Source organism: Dermacentor variabilis, chromosome 2 (genome assembly GCF_050947875.1).
Source record: "Dermacentor variabilis isolate Ectoservices chromosome 2, ASM5094787v1, whole genome shotgun sequence".
In the NCBI taxonomy this organism is placed as follows: Eukaryota; Metazoa; Arthropoda; class Arachnida; order Ixodida; family Ixodidae; genus Dermacentor; species Dermacentor variabilis.
Genome location: NC_134569.1, coordinates 20,839,701 through 20,859,041, shown reverse-complemented (window position 1 = coordinate 20,859,041; position 19,341 = coordinate 20,839,701). Strand labels below are relative to the sequence as shown.

The 19,341-nt window shown below is 46.7% G+C and overlaps 1 protein-coding gene across 1 annotated transcript in view; it reads right to left on the bottom strand.

The window, feature by feature from the left end:
- Positions 1-19,341, bottom strand: part of LOC142571482 (transport and Golgi organization protein 2 homolog) — a 206,500-nt gene that overhangs the window by 50,469 nt on the left and 136,690 nt on the right. The window lies entirely within an intron of this gene.

The following is a 19,341-nucleotide window of genomic DNA, read 5'->3' as shown; positions in this document are numbered from 1 at the left end:
ACTTATAGCTGTGAGCATAGTGTGATCATCTGTCAAGATGTGTTGAGAAACACCCTGAAGGCTACAATGCTATATAACAATGATGACAAGAAAACTAACATCAGTTTGATACATTAGTCGAACTTGTGAAATGAAAAGCATACCTTTTCACAAAAAGGACGCATAATAATAACTTGTTTACCGTTCCTTGATTTTGCTCCCGCTCTCCCCTCTGATATTTACAGTCTAGCCGTTGCTCGCGGGCTATGCCATAACGCGGTAGTGCAGTATAAGAAAGGGCGGTGTGTGTACAGAGTAACGTGGCAGATTTCGACGTCGAATCAAAAAGAAAATGTGAAAAAAAAGAACAGTACTATGTATGGGCACCGAGCCAGCGACGTCCTGAGAATGCCAATATTTTAACCAAGCGATCAAGTATGGGCTAACTGAACCTTAACACAGGTGGCGTGCGTATAGACGCAGTTCCTGCACGCAACCGACACGAATTAGCCTACGTGCCCGGCCGTAGCTCGCATGTCTGAGCATGTTCTTCGCACGCAACGGAATTGCAATAGCTGACACAGTCAGGGTGCTTTCTTATTTCTGATAAGAAAACATCGGGACGGAAGGCTGGACTAGAATAATTCCGTGGCTTCCTGTATACTCGCTCGAAAAAGGTTTGGCGATCACGGACGCAGCGAACTTTCTCTCTTACTTTTTTTTTTGCATAGCAGTCTAGGCATGCAGGCTGAACACAAGTGCCTAGGTGCGCATGTTCGACCAATGTAACGCGTTAAGCAGGTTACATGGCTTTGCTGCAAGAAATTTGTATTTTTCGCTGATGCCGTGGTATCTCTAACTTTTGCTCGCGAGTGTACGTTGCGATGACTTCCGGTAATGTGAATCCTTATTACGGTGTTTAACAAACTAAAGTAGTGCATACTTGCTGAATGCAATTATAACTTAACAGCATGAACAGAATAATAAACAGGGCGACATACATGTATACTTTCCTTCTTGCTGCTGTCGTTCTTATTTAGGTGCTGTTCTTTCAAAGCTTATATTTTTATAATGAATTGTTATATATTATATTATATGTCTTTGTCAAAATATCATGCGACAGATAACACAATTTACTACATGCTTAGTCTAACAATTATCTGGCAATAAATTTGTCAATAGAGCATACGTGAACACAGAATTACAGGTAAAGTTATACTTTGCGACGTCGCTGTTTTCTTTGTTTTTCCCGCGTAACCACGGAACTTTTACGTTTCTCAGTTTGTGAGAGCCATTTCGTCACCACGCTAACAGGGCGCCGCAGTTTCACGTATATTGCAGAAAGTCGAGGCTTGCGCTGTAAACCGCTCGTAACACACGACCAAAAATGCTGCTTGGTTACTCAAGTACTGCTATAAGCACTCACAGACGCTGGCAATCTACTCTCACAATCGTACGCGGATAAACAAGAAAACGACCGCAAAAGGCAGTCCCCATTGCACATTCATTTCCGGACTCTTTACAACGTGGGTTTTTCACAATGCAGCCCAAGCGGTGTTCTGTTTTTGTGCAGAAAATACTAATTCAGGATAATGCTGGGCGCCCCCCACTTTGCATGCGCAGTGGTGACAGCAGTGGACACTGCCTCTGAAGTACTAAGTGTGCGTATGCTCTTACACAGGGGGCAAGAAGCCATTCTTGCAGTGGCACTCACTTATATGTAGTGTTGATCCTCGTAACGATGTTATTTTTGTGAGAATTTCAGTGCGAAAAGAGTTATTTATATAAAAAAAGCGGCAATAAACGGAACCTCCAATACGTTTGTCCATGTGTCACCGTGATATAGCAAAATTAAACATGTGCTCTGTGAATGAGCCTCGAATCATTGGATATTCGAGCATCTGTAAAAACGGGCTCTAAAGGGAACGGGCAGCTCTGAAGATCACCAAATCGCGGAATAGTGTTATGTATTATTTTTATCTGCGTATATCAATTATATGATGTGTGTCGCGACCTGGTGTTGAAGGAGGATTGATTCGGCATCCCGGCCCTGCAAAAGTGGGGGTCCAGCGAAGCTTCGCTGCACCGCTTTGCGTTGGCTACACATAGAGGTGCTGCAACAACAGTGAAATCAGTAGCTAGGCTGGTTGATTTATATATGAAAGGCCAGTTACGTCCCTGCCCACGTCGCAAGCTGCCGTCGCCCCAGCAGCTTTCGCAGCAGTAATCTTTACCGGTAAACGTATGCGGGCAACGCTACGTGCTTCGCATTGTTAGCAGGAGCACCTTACCATCAATTCTGTGGTTTGGACGCTTGTTTTGTGTTTGTTCTTTATTGAGACGAATTCTTTGTTCTTTGTTGTATGCGTGATACCAAAGAATGTATGCGCTTTTCGCTTCAATCGCTGAAGGTATCTTTTTTTTTTTCTGTGAGGACGACGGCGGGAAAGTCCAGACTAACTAGAGGTTGACAGCTTCGCTGTAATACATTGTCCTTATTCAAAACTGTTTCACATTGCCCATTTTTTACTTCACTGTGTATGTCGTTATATACGCACATATATTGCGCAATGTTCGATCCGCGTTGGCGATTATGCTATCCATACATGGCGAGCGCTGTCTACGATTTAGGTGGCGAAACGACTATAGACAGATTATGAACCGTATACGTACTGCGTATGACGCGGTTCGGGTTGCGCGAATGTACATCTACAGCTCGGCATAGGCTACATCTGTAATAACTACGTTTCCCTACTGCCGACTGCCGCAGTCTAAAAGAGAAGGTGTGGCTAGCGTCAATGAACTATGCTAATATCTGCCTCCTATACCGTATAACGATTCAAAATAAATAAATAAATAAAGAAATAAACATTATGACAATTGCCGAAGGCAATACTGATGTTTCAGAGCAAATATCCGAGAGTCCCCTGTCGAAGGTCGTTCTGGAAGACGTTCCAGAATTGGAACAGGCAATTGAAGCGACGCGTAGCTATTAAAGGGAACTTATTTTTAGTATATAATATTTAGGAGATCATCAAGAAAAAGTTCACGCAAAGAGACACAATCTCTCCAATACTATTACTGCATGCTTAGAAGTATTCAAGCTGTTATACTGGGAAAGCTTAGGAGTGAGGATCAACGAAGAATATCTCAGCAACCTTCGGTTTGCAGTTGACGTTGTCCAGTTCAGCAACACTGGGGACACATTGCAAGAATTGATTGAGCACCTTAACAGAGAGAGTGTAATAGTGGGGTTGAAGATTATTATGCAGAAAACAAACATAATGATCGATAGCAGGGCAAGGGAAGAACAGTTCAGGACCGCCAATCAGCCTCTGCAGTCGGTGAAAGAGTACATTTATCTAGGTCAATTACTCACAGGGGACCCTGATCAAGAGTAGGAAACTTAAGGAATTGAAATGGGTTGAAGTGCATACGGCAGGCATTGACAGATCCTGACTGGATCACTGAAAAGAAGGATGCACAATCCATGCATTCTACCGGTGCTAACATGTGGGGCGGAAACTTGGAGGCTAACAAAAAAGTTCGAGAACAAGTTAAGCCCCGCACGAAGAGCGATGGAACGAAAAATGTTAGGCATAATGTTAAGAGACAGAAAGATAGCGGTTTGTAACAGATAGCAAATGGATATAGCCGATATTCTAATTGACATTAAGAGAAAGAAATGGAGCTCTCGGCTGGCGAAATAAAAAATCGAATAACCCGGAACCCGGAACCCGGAACCGCTGTCGGAACACGCGACCGTGCAGCCTGTAACGATGGCGGCAGCTGCCATGCCGAGAAAATGGCGCGAGTGGAGAAGCCGGAGGGTAGTGCGCATGCGTAATGGTGGCTAGACGAGCGGGCATAGCCCTTGCCTGGGCTACGCAAGAGAAGTGACTGCTAATTTTCAAGTATTGGAAGTTTTATTGAAATCAAGAGCAACAACTGCGCAGCACACCGAGCTGTTATATCTTGATTTTGCCAGCCGAGAGGAGAAGGGGAACAGTTATCCTCTTTGACTATGCCTCCACCCTGTTGTCAGACTAAACGCCACACGCAACAGCCCCGCCACATCAGGGAGGAGTTTTGCGCCGATCCCAACTCTCTTGCACGCTTAATCATGTGAATGACAAATAAAATTTGGAGTCGGATATCTCGGAGCACAGACACGCTAGAAGAATTCTTTCAGCTGATACTGCGTAGAAACACGACTGCCTCTAGCTTTTCAATACAAACATACCCACTTGCTGCAGTCAACAACAAGTTAAGTATTCAATTTTAGTTCATTGGGCTGCGGACAGTGATAATTATCTACTCACTCGGTGTCCCCCTGGCCACATAACTTATCTGCACAGTGCCTAATTTTAAGAAAACCATAAAGCTTAATTTTGAACACCTGGTATACTAAATATGATACAGCAGTCGGCACTGAACAGAATAAAGGTAGTTCAAAGTTCAAAGTTTATTGCTTCAAGGTAGTTACATGTTTTGATAGATATGAAATACAAAAGGAGGTGCCATAGTCAAAGACTATATTGTGTTTGGATCGCACCGATGGTACGACCGGTTGGGAACTCGGCGCTGACGCCCGTGGATGTACCTGGGTCGCAAGCCCCAAGGGTAGCGTTGGCCTGGCGGCCTGGGGTACAACTGGAAGCATCCGAAGGTCCCGGCAAAGCATGAGTCGACTGGTAACAACAAAACAACTTGTTTATTTTAACATCGCAAAGAGTTGGCGGTCAGGTTGACCGAAGTAGAGAGACGGGAGAGCACTTTACTCAACAGAAGAAATCGGAGCCCTCCTTTTGGCGTCCGGGGCAGCTGTTTTTATACTCTCGCAGTTGAGGGCAAGAAGGAACCCCTCAAAAGACGAGCACGTGAATGTACAATGGGCTAATGGTGACGCACACTGTCGTAGCGCTGCCGTAGCACGATGTCGAGCACGATCTCGTAGCACCCTGTTGTAGCGATGCCGTAGCAACATGTCGAGCACGATCTCGTAGCACCCTGTTGTAGCGATGCCGTAGCACCATGTCGAGCACGATCTCGTAGCACCCTGTTGTAGCGCTGCCGGTCGGGCACAATGACTGTAATGAGGGGATGATCCCTGCTTTGGCATCGCCTGTTTCGGGCACAATGACTGGAATGAGAGGATGATCCCTGCTTTGGCATCGCCTGTTTCGGGCACAATGACTGGAATGAGAGGGTGATCCTTTGCGGTCGCATCGCCGCAGTCGCGCCTGGAAACACCTGCCGATGAGTGTTGCGGCGACGACGATCGGGCCAAAATGTCTGCCGCCCCGCCGCAGTCGCGCCGGCAAAACCACGTGTCGCAGGCGAAACGCAACAGACCGCCCCGCCGGGGGAAGGAGATCCCGATGGACAGGGGACTGCATCCGCTGGCCGGAGGGATGTCGCTCGATGATACTCATAACCGAAGTCGGGCGTCCCTCGACGTTTCTTGAGCGCAGCGCACAGAGAAGGCCTCGTTCTCTCGTTCAGGTTCGCACGGGACACTGCAAAGTGACTTCGGGAGAGTTCACATTTTTGTTCTCGTTCCCGGCAAGCGTTAGAACTACGCTGAAACTCAACCGCTCAGTCAGCAAGCACGGCACAACCCTCACTAAGCCCTGCCAGGCTCTTTCCCCTTTTTATACCACTGCCTAGTTCCTTACAGTAGTCTAGCATCACTCAGAACGCGTCCACAAATTGAAAAATTGCACTAGAAAGCATATCATCACTTTGAAACACTAAACAAAAGCAATATGTTAAAAAAAATCCTGCCTCAGGAAGAAAAACATCAGTAACAAACAATTTTGAGGCTGATTCCTACGTTAGGGGCTTCGACTTAAGCCATCGGCGTTACCGTTGAGACTCCCCTTTTTGTAACGCACCTCAAAGGAATATTGTTGTAAAGCGAGGCTCCAGCGCAGGAGGCGGCCATTTTTGGGAGAGATGGTCTGCAGCCATTGGAGAGGGCAGTGATCCGTCTCAATGATAAACCTCGAGCCGGCTAGATAGCATGACAATTTCTGAACGGCCCACACGAGACACGCACACTCTTTCTCGGTGGCGCTATACGCCTGCTCACGACTGGACAGCTTACGACTAGCATACAGGACGGGGTGTTCTACTTCTCCATTTTCCCGTTGGCACAGTACAACGCCCATGCCTCGCTCACTAGCATCGCACTGAACAATGAACCCTTTTGTATAGTCTGGCGATCGTAGCACAGGCTGGCTTGTTAGGGCACTCTTTAGGGCGCTAAAAGCTCTTTCCTTTGTCTCGTCCCAGACGACTGTTTGAGGCTCTGTTTTTCTTAGAGCATCCGTCAGGGGAGCCGCGATATCAGAGTACCTAGGGATGTACCTCTGATAGTAGCCGGCGACACCTAAGAACGACCGAATATCGGTCTTTGTGCGCGGTTGCGGAAAGTCTCGCACAGCGGCCACTTTTATTTCAGAGGGGCGGCGACGACCCTGACCAATCACGTGACCGAGGTAGACAACCTCGGCCTGTGCTAACTGGCACTTAGGAGCCTTGACTGTCAAGCCCGCTTCGCGCAGGCGGGTTAGCACTGCCCGCAAGTGTGCCATATGCTCAGACCAGGATGCGGAGAATATCGCTACGTCGTCTAGATACGGTAAAGCGAATTCTTGCTGTCCCCGCAACACTTTATCCATGAGGCTTGAAAAACAGTATGGCGCGTTCTTCAAACCAAAACTCAACACTTTAGGACGGAATGTTCCCATTGGTGAAATGAACGCCGCATACCTACTAGCCTCTTCTGTAAGTGGAACCTGCCAATAACCCCTGACAAGATCTAGGGTGGAAATAAACTGAGCGCTACTAACTTTCTCAAGGCGCTCCTCGATGTTAGGGATCGGATAAATTTGATCCTTAGTGATGGAATTAAGCCTGCGGTAGTCGACGCAAGGACGAGGTTCCTTGCCCGGTACCTCAACTAAAATCAAAGGGGAGGTATAATCACTCTCACCTGCCTCAATAACACCGAGCTGTAGCATTTTCTTTACCTCAGCCTCCATAATATCGCTCTGGCGGGGTGACACCCGATACGCCTTGGATCGTACTGGCTCTGGGGAGGTAAGTTCTATATCATGAGTAAGTACAGAAGTCCTACCAGGCCTCTCAGAGAACAGACCTTGAAACTCTTGTAATAGCTGGTGTAGTTCGGTTTTCTGCTCAGGCGACAGCGGCGCTTTACTGATAAGGTCACTAATGACTTGACCGGTGTCTTCCCTGTTCGTCACTGAGCCTAGTCCCGGAAGCTCGACCGGAAGCTCTTCAGGAACGTTTACCATCATGCACACCACTGCTTCCCTTTGTCTATAAGGTTTGAGCAGATTACAGTGGTAAACTTGCTGTGCTTTCCGCTTTCCTGGCAGACTTACCACGTAGTTAACGTCCGACAGTTTCTGAACAATTCGTGCTGGGCCCTCCCACTGCACGTCTAGTTTGTTGTTTAGCGATGTGCGCAATATCATGACCTCATCGCCAACCTCAAAACGACGGGCCCTGGCTGTCCGATCATAATAAACCTTGGCCCTCTGCTGGGCCTTTGTCATTGCTTCACCTGACAACTCCTGTGCCCTTCTTAAGCGTTCGAGGAGCTTAAGCACGTACTCCACCACGACTGGGTCGTCGCCCCTACCTTCCCACGATTCTCGAAGCATGCGAAGCGGAGATCGAAGCGAGCGACCGTACACCAGTTCAGCTGGCGAAAACCCCGTAGCCGCATGCGGCGCGGTCCTTAAAGCAAACATCACCCCAGGCAGACACAGCTCCCAGTCAGTTCGATGTTCAAAACACAACGCTCTCAACACGCGCTTCATGACGGAGTGGAGCTTCTCAACGGAATTCGACTGTGGGTGGTACACTGAGCTGTGTAACAGCTTTACCCCACACCTTTCGAGAAAAGTTGTCGTCAAAGCGCTAGTAAACACTGTGCCCTGATCTGATTGGATTTCCGCAGGGAAACCAACTCGCGCAAATATGGACAGTAGTGCATTAACTATCTCAACTGAGCTGAGTTCTTTAAGCGGCACTGCTTCAGGGAACTTTGTCGCTGGGCAGATCACAGTCAAAATGTGTCTGTACCCCGTGGCTGTTACCGGCAGAGGTCCCACAGTATCAATAACGAGCCGTCTAAAAGGCTCCGTAATGATAGGTACCAATTTCAACGGCGCCCTCGATTTGTCCCCTGGTTTGCCCACCCGCTGACAAGTGTCACATGTCCTCACGAAATGGTCTGCGTCCCGAAAACACCCTGGCCAATAGTACTCTTGCAAGAGACGGTCCTTAGTTTTCTTAACTCCAAGGTGTCCGGACCACGAACCCCCGTGTGACAAGCGCAACAGATCCTGACGATAGCATTGAGGCACGATCAGCTGATCGAACTCCACTCCTCTGCGGTCTAGATACTTCCGGTACAGGACTCCACCTCTTTCCACAAAACGCGCAGTTTTCCTGGCGATACCTTCTTTGACATTGCAGCGCACGTTTTCCAGGCTGCCATCCTTTTTTTGCTCGGCTATCAAAGCCGTCCGGCTGACTTTTAGCAACCTATCAAGTCCGTCTGACGTAGGCGCGATGAGCAAATCAGTAGATAGCTCTTCTAACTTTCCCGCATCGGGATTTTCCTCTCCGGTATCTGGTGCCTTTAACGTTACAGACTCAAGTTTATTCAGTTCGGGCGTGCTCTGAATATCAGCTTGCTGCGCCTCTGACCCTTTTTCGTTGTTTGATAACGTCGGCCCCGCAACTACCGCCTTTGCAGCGAGCTCCCGAACCTTCGATCTGGTTAAGGCCTGAACACTAGCTTCACCAAACAAAAGCCCCTTCTCGCGCAGGAGGTGATCGGACCTGTTTGAAAATAGGTACGGGTACTGGGGTGGCAGCATAGATGACACTGCCGCCTCCGTCTCAAGCGCTCCGAAAGGTCCTTCAATAAGCACCTTTGCTACTGGCAGACACACGCTATGAGCTTCCACGGCTTGCTTGATCCACGCGCACTCGCCCGTGAACATATGGGGTTCTACATAAGACGGGTGAACTACATCCATCGTAGCTGCGGAATCGCGAAGCACTCGGCACTCTTTCCCGTTCACGAGGAGGTCTCGCATGTAAGGCTCGAGAAGCTTCATGTTCTCGTCAGTGCTGCCTATTGAAAAAAACACAACTTTTGGTGTTGTTTCCGGACACTGCGCCGAAAAGTGACCCGGCTTCTGGCACGTATAACAAACGCCCGCTCGCCTCATCTCGAACCGCTTTCTGCGTTCGGCTTCGGCTGCCGCCGTCTCCTTAGGTTCGGTCGCACTGCTTCCACTCGCATCCGCACTACGCGTGTTCCCCTTTGCTCTCATGGGTGTGAACTTCGGCCTCTCGAACTTCGAGCCAAATTCACCCTTTTGACCATCCTTAGCTCCGCGAGCCCGACGCGTCACAAACTCCTCGGCTAGCTCAGCGGCTTTAGCCACCGTACAAACGTCTGGCCTATCCAAGACCCAGTATCGCACGTTCTCCGGTAACCGACTATAAAACTGTTCTAGCTCGAAGCACTGCAGAACTTTATCGTGGTCACCGAACGCTTTCTCTTCTTTGAGCCACTCCTGCATGTTCGACTTAAGCCTATACGCAAACTCTGTATATGACTCACTTTTGCCTTTCTCATTTTCCCGAAACTTCCGACGGAACGCCTCCGCAGACAGCCGGTACTTCTTTAGAAGACTCGATTTCACTTTGTCGAAATCCTCTGCCTCCTCTCTATCCAAGCGAGCGACTACGTCGGCCGCCTCGCCGGGTAACAAAGTGAGCAAGCGCTGTGGCCACGTTTCCCGAGAGAACCCCTGCTTCTCGCACGTTCGCTCAAAGTTAACCAGGAACAAACCAATGTCCTCTCCAAGCTTAAACGGCCGCATCAGGTCAGTCATTTTGAACAATACTCGTTCTCCTGCACCGTGTGCCTGACTTCCATTACGAGCGCGTTCCATCTCTACCTCGAGACGCTTCATTTCCAAAGCGTGTTCGCGCTCTTCTTTTTTCTCTTGTTGCTCTCGCTCTTTCTGTTCTTTACGTTCACGCTCTTCTTTTTCTTTCTGTTCTTTAAGTTCGCGCTCCTGTCTCTCTTTTTGCTCTTTAAGTTCGCGCTCCTGTCTTTTTGACCTCTCCTCAATAGTCTCAAGGCATTCCGACAGCTCGTCATCCTCAGCCTCTAACTCAAGAATAGCCTTTAGCAGTTCAGGTTTTCTTAGTTTGTCTGAGACATCCAGACCCAACTCTCTTGCAAGCTCCAACAATTTCGGTTTGCGCAACGACTTCAAATCCATGGCTGCTCTGAATGCTGCTTTCTCTACTGCTTACTATTGTCTTGCCGCAAACTAACCCGGCAGCAACGACAACCACAATTACCAGCTCTGTTTCTGACACTAACAAAAGCCTGGCAAAGCTCAGAAGAAGAAAGTCCCGCACTCACCAAACCTCGCAGGCAGGAATTCCGCGCAGTCGTTCCGCTGCAGGCAACCAGTCGTCACACAGGGCTCGTTGCACTGCTCCCGGATCGTCGATGAGCTGCTCAGCATACAGTCAACTGCATCACTTCGCTGCTGGCCTCCGTTGTCGCGATCTCACCGCTGGCAGACAGTTGTTTGAAGTCGGAGGTGATCCCACCGCTGCCAACCAGATGTTTGGATCGCACCGATGGTACGACCGGTTGGGAACTCGGCGCTGACGCCCGTGGATGTACCTGGGTCGCAAGCCCCAAGGGTAGCGTTGGCCTGGCGGCCTGGGGTACAACTGGAAGCATCCGAAGGTCCCGGCAAAGCATGAGTCGACTGGTAACAACAAAACAACTTGTTTATTTTAACATCGCAAAGAGTTGGCGGTCAGGTTGACCGAAGTAGAGAGACGGGAGAGCACTTTACTCAACAGAAGAAATCGGAGCCCTCCTTTTGGCGTCCGGGGCAGCTGTTTTTATACTCTCGCAGTTGAGGGCAAGAAGGAACCCCTCAAAAGACGAGCACGTGAATGTACAATGGGCTAATGGTGAAGCACACTGTCGTAGCGCTGCCGTAGCACCATGTCGAGCACGATCTCGTAGCACCCTGTTGTAGCGATGCCGTAGCACCATGTCGAGCACGATCTCGTAGCACCCTGTTGTAGCGATGCCGTAGCACCATGTCGAGCACGATCTCGTAGCACCCTGTTGTAGCGCTGCCGGTCGGGCACAATGACTGTAATGAGGGGATGATCCCTGCTTTGGCATCGCCTGTTTCGGGCACAATGACTGGAATGAGAGGATGATCCCTGCTTTGGCATCGCCTGTTTCGGGCACAATGACTGGAATGAGAGGGTGATCCTTTGCGGTCGCATCGCCGCAGTCGCGCCTGGAAACACCTGCCGATGAGTGTTGCGGCGACGACGATCGGGCCAAAATGTCTGCCGCCCCGCCGCAGTCGCGCCGGCAAAACCACGTGTCGCAGGCGAAACGCAACAATTGGGACCTCCGGTCTAGGTTAGGCGGTGAGAGGAATTACTACATGGCAGCAAAATAAAGCAATACCACGAGATTAAACAGGTCAAAAAGTATAATTAGGATAAAAAACATGTATAGCAGAAATACAGAAAAAAGAAGAAAAAGAAAAGAAAATATCGATAGAAAAGAAGAAAAAAATGTGCGAGTATGAACAGGTGTATATCAAACGTGAATGGTACAAAGGCACATCAACACAAAGGTACATCAATTGGAAAAAAAAAATATGCGCAGTATATGTGAAGCTAGGGTGCCAGCCTGTAAGAAAGTCTCAAAAGCAATATATGTGAGCAAGAACTATAAAATGACGCCCAGCAATTAGAGCAAATTTATCAAAAACATTTTAAGATAATTTTTAAATTTGTAGGTGGTGTTGCACTCTTCTATACCTAAAGGCAAGGAGTTCCACAATTAAACAAAAAAAAACGATAAGTGAATTTACCATAATTAGTGTGCACGTTAGCAAGATCAATTTCTTGTTAGATGCAAATCTTGTAATGTTGGCATTCAAAAAAGATTCTGAAATTAAGTCAATGGGGAGCTGATTGCTAATCAGCTTATAAAACAATATGCCCAAATTACAGTTAATTATCTGAGATACGGTGAGCATGTTATTGCTTCTGAGCAGTTCTTTTGCATTAGTATTGTAGGAGCTATAAGTTAGTACCCTGATGGCTTGATTTTGAATGACTTGCAAAGAGTTGATATGAGTATTATATTCTCACGTACTAGTGACGCTGAAGAAAGCAGAACTGGGAATGACGAAACTAGCGCTTTATTGGGCGAGCTTGTGCCCTCAAAAACAGGCTACACTCAAAGAAAGGCGACAGCAGCGAACACAATCGGCGATCGTCTAAAATCTGATCAGTGGGTCAAGCGCGTCAGCTTTTATACACGGACCATCGGAAGTTCCAGAGTAATCGCTGGTGCCCGCGTGTCTTCCAGAAAGTTCTACACAATTCGCGTCGCACATGCAGTCAGATTACACAAGCTTCGGTGACAACAGACAGCAGGAAGAACAATCGATAACATTCCAGAAACTTCCGATACATGCGGGCGCGTCCTGCGCTGAACGGTAACATTTGTTAGGCGGTGAAAAGCGGTCACCCGAAAAAGATGTACAAGTACACGTGTAAATATGCATTTCCCAATAACGTCACAGCACAGTTGACATGTGAATAAATAAATGCGTAATAGAGTGATAATAGCGTGTTAGAGTTAAAATTGGAGCCTACTCTGATGAGGACTCGCATGCCGCATGCCATTTTCTTTTTTATGCATGCAGTATGATAATTGAATTTAAGATTGCGGTCCAGTTTGACTCCCAAGCATTTGGCATAATCACTCGCGTTAATATGATGCTGCCCAATTAATAGAGGAGGTGTATTATTTATGAAACGTTGGCCAGAGCTGAAAACAACGAACTTTGATTTTAGAGGGTTTATTTCTATAGTTTATTTTCATTGCACCATCCCTGAATGTCTGCAATATCAGAGTTCAGATTAGTTAGCAGTACTGAAGTGTTATTTGCAGAATTTAGTCTCAGCGAGTCATCGGCGTAAGCATACATTGGGAGCATTTAAGACGGTTAGGCATATCATTTATAAAAATGACAAAGAGAAGAGGACCGAGAATGGACCCTTGTGGAAGATATAAATTAGTGGTTTTCATATCCGTGACAACATCAGAAACGCTGACAATTTGAATTCGGTTACGTAAGTAACTCTCTAAAATTAGCAGAGAAGGACCACAGATTCCAATTAATTCAAGCTTTTTAAGGGGTATGGAATGATCAATTGTATCAAATGCTTTAAGTAAGGTCGAGAAATACTGAGACGGCAAAATTTCCCTCATCAAGAATTTTCTTCAAAATATCAGTTCGGAAGGCTAGCGCTAGGTCGGTGGAATAACCCTGCCGGGATCCGAACTGATTAGAAGAAAGATCAAATTTTGAAAGGTATTGTGTTAAAGGTATTACCACTAATTCGTCTATTAATTTACTGAAGAAAGGGAAAGTGCAAATGGGCGGATAGTTGTCATTAATGAGCAGTCATCTTTTTTGAAAACGGCAATAATCTTTCCTCGTTTGAGCTCATTTGTAAAAATGCCCGATTTGAATGTATTTGTAATTAAAAGAGAGATAATATCTGATGTCAGATGAGCAATCATTTTTTATATGGTATAAGGCTGCAATCCATCAAGCCCCGTGTCAGGGGTTCTCAAAATTCGTATGACAGAAAGTACCTCGTGAGGTGTTGTTGGCAGCACAAGAAATGAATGAGGAAGACGAGCAAAGGAAGCCCCAAATTCATGCGATCCGTTCACGGACTGATTGGAGAAAAAACCATTGAAGGCATCAGCGATTTCTTTCGGATGGCCGTAAACCCTATTTTCATGCCTCATTACAGTCATATGATCACCCTTTATTTTTCTATTTAAGAAGTCATTCACAATTTTCCATGTTTAAATGTTATCTCATCTACATTCAGCAAATTCATATCTCATCTACATTCAGTTCTCTCCATAATATTTGCGTTTGGCTTCATTGAATTTAGCATTGTGAGAAGTGTAGAATTTTTTCTACCTGCAAAGCAGGTGGACATTAAAAGGTCGCATTTGTTTTTTATACAGATGTTCCCGTGTACGCATCGCCTTCAATAATCCGTTATTATACCAGGAGCTTTGGGAGGAAGCTTTTCTTTTTTGCATTTCCTTCTACGAAAGCTCAAATCAAAGTCTGTGCGCAACAAAATTAATAATTTCAGGAATGCCTTCTGTGGGTCAGTAATATCAGTTACCGAGGGCCAATTGATAGCTGTGACCGCATCAATGAACACATTTCTCTCTAAAACAAGTTTGGCGAAAAAAATGCTGCGAACACGAGAAAGGAAATCGCAGTACAAAAACACAGGACAATGATTTGTGATATACGCACTCAAGATACCTGCTTTGGGCGGAAGCAGCTAATTTGGTAGTACATGATCAATAACAGTGCCTACGTAGTTACTACATCTTGCCGATTGGGTAATTAGGCACTCGTAACCGAAGCTATGAAATAAACGTTAACAACGAAAAAGTTCGACAGCCAGGTGACGTAAATGCACTGAAACAATTCACCACACAAATCACATGGAAAACAAATTTATACATAACATCATCTCACATAAATACAGAAGAGAGATACAGTAATGTGGAAAGTTGGTCTCGTTGGTGATTAATCATCATACATTGATGGTGGTGGCGCACTGACAAGGACAAGGCGAAGACACACAATAGTACACGACACTCGCTGCACTCGGAACTATAGGAGAGAACTAACAACACAATAGAACAGAAAGAGAACTACTTCGAAGGTGGCAAATTTGATCAAGTAATACCTGTCAAAACAATGTCCTTATTGCAACAGTCCGATCATTTTTTGATCACGCCTCGTATAATTCAAAGAGGCGTAAAAAACAAAAAAAGAAGAAAAGAAGGGAGTGAATTAGCATGTCCATCTGCCTTTCTTGTCAGTCACCCATGCCAGACTGTACGCTTTTTACATACGCGTTACTTCATCGCTTTCTTCTAATTTTTTTTTTTTTTTTTTGTAAACACGAAGCTTGCGTTAGCGCCTCCAATAGTAGACGTTTTGCTTGGTATAGAGTAATTTAGAATAGTGCGCTTAAATTGTACGCTAACGTGTGCTCTCGCAAGGGGAATTTCCGAGGCGATCAGAAGCCACGGGGCAATGACAACACAAAGGTGTGGAGCCTCGGCGCGTGTCTTTGCATTTGGGTGGTAGAAGAGAAAAACAGGAAACACCAGCGCAAAGCTTGCTGCACCACAATGCGGACAAGGCGCGCCACGCGTGCATGTCGCGAGGCTTATCAAGATGTGGCGACTCCTTTGAGAGCGGCAAAGAAATGGGCGTGGCAGTGACAGGACGCGCGACCACCGTGCGTCGCTTACACGAGAAAGAGATTTTGCCTGTTCATTGTCGCCATCGCGTGTTCACTCCCATTTATTATGTTTTTTTTCCTCTCCTGGAAGGAGGAGAAACGGCATGGAAACTTGGATTTCCTTAAGCTTTCAATGTCGAAAAGACAGCGAGGTTATCGTCGGCACGCCTAAGCTTTGAGTGGCTCCGTCACAACTTGATTTGCTCTCCTACTACGCGTCTATAAGGCTGACAGGCGAATGTTGTCTCGTGGCTGACGTCGAAGGCTGCGCTGCTTTGAGCTCTCGGCTGCTCGGCTTTCGGGAAGCTGGAACCGGCGCAGTGCGTGTGAGCAGGCAAAAAGTTCTGCAGATCCGCCGGAAGAGATGAACCGTGTCATACGTGAATGGTTAGTGGCCGTCGAGGACGAGTGAGTGAGTGAGTGAGTAAGTGAGTGAGTGAGTGAGTGAGTGAGTGAGTGAGTGAGTGAGTGAGTGAGTGAGTGAGTGAGTGAGTGAGTGAGTGAGTGAGTGAGTGAGTGAGTGAGTGAGTGAGTGAGTGAACGAGTGAGTGAGTAAAGACTATTGGAAAACAGGGTATTGACGGGTGACCTTGTGGTTAGGCAGCCACGAGCCCCTGGGACCGGCTGGCTTTTTCAGCTCTCTCCATGACCTTGGAGTGCAGGTCAGGGTCGAAGCTGAGCCTCATGGCCTCCCACTGCTCAGTATTATTTACTTCGTGATTCCCGTTATTTTCCGCTAAGCATGACCACATAATGTGGAACAGATCCGCTTTTTTCTTATGGTGGTTAAATGTATTATGGTATTGGCCCTGGCAGTAGTAGGAGCGAGAAATAGTTTTATTGTGTCGATCGTTTTCATCACTGGCGAAAGAAGGGGTGATAAGGACAATGGGAACGAATCAACATGCCCTTTCTTCTCGCGTCAACGCAGCAAATAACGCAATAAAATACATGAACAGATGAAGCTTCTGAACAAAAATGTCGGCATGTTCGCGAAAGAACTCAGAACATTCGAAGGCGCGTTGTTCGGACACTATATAAATATGGAGAAATATTTTACATCAGTTTAACAATTGAAGTAACAATTCAATAACCACCCAAGCGTGTGCTCGCATTTCGATGCGATTGCCCATTACGTCACCACGAAATACACGTCAAAATATACGTATGAAAGACAAATATTTCAGTTGTCCTATGCTAGCCTTTAATATTGGTGGCGAGGACTTACGGAGTCGCTATCTGTCGGAAGCGCCTCGCTTGCGTATAGTATGAGGGATAACGCGGCGCGCTCCTCATGGGTTTGGCTGTCGGCGTTCAATAAGAACACCAAGCGGGAGCCCTCCTCAACATTTCTGTAAGTTCTCTCGAAACGAAGGAAGTTTTTTACTGTCAAAATAATAATCTTGGGCAAACAGAATGCGCAGAATGGTTTGCAGACGCTATCCCGTTACCGAATACGTACAGTGGACGTCCTGCGCGCGGTCGCCGCGATGGAGTCCTCCGAACCGTCTTCTTGCGTGAAAGGTCGGCAGTCGCTTAGGGCGAAGTACCTGTAATACGTTCTTCGGTCTGTATAACGAAATATGGCATAACAGAATGAAGCCTCAATGCAGCGATCGCACGGGTTCGCGGTGACCAACTGCGCGTGTGCATGCATGTCCGCGCACCATGTTTCGCTTTCTCTGCGAGCGCGTTTTTACACCGTGCCGTGTGATTTAGGCCGCAGCCTAAATTTGACCATTTGACTGTACACAAGCAACCAGTGTTGCATGGACGCTATTAGAGCTGTTCAAAAATAATATCGTTATAACTAGGGACTTCGACGCCTGCGGCGACTTGTGATGTTGCGTCGCAACGATTCATTTTTTTTTACGTTTCTTCTAATTACTTGGATGTTTCAGTATCATTATTTCTCAAGTTGCGTCGCGTTGTATGTTTATCGGTCTTCTCGGCGAGCTTCTTTTACAACCATTTCAGTGTACAGTGTGTTTAGCGTAATTGACACACGTAATTAGGGCCAAACGTTTAATGAAGTTGTCGCACTGTAAACAGATGGGACCGACGACGTAATTTCAGTATTCGTTTTGAGCGACTCAGAATATTTCTCTTACTGCGTTTATTTGGTTAATTATTAGCAATTATGAAATACTGCAGGATTCATCTTCGGATGTAAGTTGCTTCTTTTTCTTAATCCAGTACATAACTCATCGTTCGGTGCTACAAAAGCATGAGCATGTATAAGCCATGCCTTTCTTTACGCGATTTTTACTGTTCCCTTTCCGTTCCAGAAAGCTTTCCAGTTTCTAGCGTCTGCAAGTTCACAGACATTAACCACTTCATGACATTAGCCGGGCAGCGCGCGTGGACAAGCGTCTCAGTGCACGCTTTCTGCTACTCACCGGACATCGCAGCCCCGACGCTGTAGCAGAAATCTTCCTCGCGGAAGTGCCTGCTGCACGCCCGAGTCGTAGCCGATGGCTGTCTGCCGGTTCTAAGTTTCGCCAGCCAAGCTTCACGCAGCTCCTTGCCCTGCGGCTACGTGTGACTAAGGCTGACACCGGGCTCCGTTGCGTACGTCCAGCAGAGCGGCACCGAGCAGTAGCCTATACCATGTTGCACGCCTTCGGAGGCAGCCACCGCCAATTATAATGCTTTCAAGTGTTGTGAAGTAGACACTCGACGCGAGAAAACCTCCCAAATTAATCAGAACCGCAGCGCAGGCGGGGCTTGAAACTTTCGTTTTCAGCCTGCTTCGATGCTTCCGAAGCAACCGATGCGGCCGCTGTGTCCACGTGGTCCCTCGTAGCTCGTCCCGCCGACGGCAGCGCCAGCTTTCTCTGTAGTGGAGCTCGCCCCCAATGTCAATGTACCCGTGGGGATATATCTGATTCTGATAACTATTCAACATAGCAAGGAGGCCTCACTCTGGGGACTAGTTATCGTAAATATTGCGATATGCAAGTACCTTATGAGGATGTGGTTGCCGTCTTCATTTCGTGGTTTCCCAACTACAGGTGTTGCTTGGTAGCTGGGGTTTGGCTGTGGATCCTTGGTTGGCAATTTGCACAGTTGCTAGTCATGCGCTTACACGCGTGGCTTGAATCCCCGGTACAGTGGTTGCGCATGGGAATAATTCTAGGAGCATATTATTACGGCACCATCTGTTCTCTACAGCTTAAAAAGTGTGGCAGAATTTGAAAAAAAATATGGAGAGTTGCACATAAATATGTTTAGGAAACTCACATTTATGACGCTAAGACTTTCAGTAACTGTTATGGTTGATTATAGATATGTTGTACATATCTATAACACCACATGTTTTGTCTCTCTCTCTCTCTTTCTATTAGGATAGTAGTATATTAGTTGTGTAGCTCTATATCAGAATAGCTGAACGTCAATGGCATATATGACGCAATTGACCTTTCGTTCTCGTGGAGCCGAATCTACTGTTTCGAAGTGCTAACCGCGAAATAATTTTCACTGTATCTCGCGCACGAGTATCTTAACACTTTACTTTTGGAGGATCGAAAAGCTGTGTAGTTATTTTTTTTAGGAAGAAGGATGCTGGTATCACCAGTATGTATGATAAAGTTTATCCGTTCATCCAAGTTGACAGTACCGTTTGCGTATACAGTGTGTTTCACGTAGTTGATACACGTAATTAGGACCAAACGTTTAATGAAGTTGTCACGCTGTAAACAGATGGCACCGACGACGTAATTTCAGCATTCGTCTTGAGCGACTCAGAATATATTCCGTACTGCGTTTATTTAGTTAATCATTAGCAATTATGCAATATTGCAGGATTCATTTTCGGGTGTAAGTTGCATATAAAAAAAAAATTGTAGAGCGTTTTCAGAAATACCTGGC